The sequence below is a fragment of the Notolepis coatsorum genome (assembly GCF_963971535.1).
Source record: "Notolepis coatsorum genome assembly, chromosome: 16".
Lineage (NCBI taxonomy): Eukaryota > Metazoa > Chordata > Actinopteri > Aulopiformes > Paralepididae > Notolepis > Notolepis coatsorum.
This window is the reverse complement of record NC_140180.1, coordinates 76,892,229-76,893,515: the sequence shown is the minus strand read 5'-3', so window position 1 is coordinate 76,893,515 and position 1,287 is coordinate 76,892,229.

The following is a 1,287-nucleotide window of genomic DNA, read 5'->3' as shown; positions in this document are numbered from 1 at the left end:
CACCATCTTGCCCCAGTCAGCCTTGAGTGAGGGTGAGTGATCTGCACAGACAAAAATACTCATAACTCACTGAAATATTGACGGATTTACAAACGGTTTGGTTTATTACAAGCATTATTAACGTGGCTATGATTCAAGCGGTTTGTAAAAAAAACATCTTAAAAAAAAAAAAATTATAAGTATGCAGTATGATAACTACATCTTTGATGTTTATAGTAAACCAACCCGTTTGAAAATCGGTAAAGAATTGAGCAATCTATGGTTATTTAAATAGTACATGCACCATAGACATTAATGTTATCAGTAGCTGAGCTGCCTGGGGCAAGATGGCCGCCCTTCGACGACGTCGCTCTCCATTGGCCGGCAGGGCGGGTAAGCTATCTAGTGTTCTATATATATCTATGGTTCCACAGGCGTGGTGCAGCCGAGCAGAAGGCTCAGTTACCCATGGTACAGAGCCGGGTACTGGGGACCCGAAGGAGCCGGCTACCTGCAGATCTGAGGGTACGGGTGGAGGATTGTAGAGTGATGAGTTCCTAAAGGTAGAAGGGTACGTGTTGGTTTATGCAGTTATGGGTGAGCATCAGGATTTTGTAGTTGATCCAGGATGATACGGAAAACCAATGTAGTGAGTGGAGGATGGGGATTGTGACTGCAATCGCTTACCACTATCATCACCACCACTATCATCACCACTACCATCACTAACACTATCATCACAACTACCAGTATCATCACCATCACTACTACTATCATCACCACCACCACCACTAGAATCACCACTATCATTAGATTTAGATTCAGATTTGTTTATTGTCACGTATTTTCAGTACCTTACAGCAAAGAAATAGTGAAATTATATTTGTTGCGGTCCCTCGACCATAGCAGCTTCCAATAATATAAATACAATAACATTAGCATAGAATAAGAATAATAATAAAATAAGGGGGGCATCAATGGGCTCTGTTGACAAGTCTGATGGCTTGGGGGGAAAAGCTGTTGGTTCTGGCTGTGTGGCTGCGGTAGCGCTTTCCAGACAGCTGGAACAGCCCATGTTGGGGTGGATTAAGGTCCTTGATAATTTTTCTGGCTTTTTTAATGCACTGGCTCTCATAGATGTCCTGGATGGAGGGAAGCTCACATCCACAGATTTTTTGTGCTGTCCTCACGAGGTTGAGGTCATATCACCACCACCATCATCATAATTATCATTACCACCACCATCACTATAACCACCATCATCATCATTATCATCACCACCATCATCACTACCACTATCACCACCAC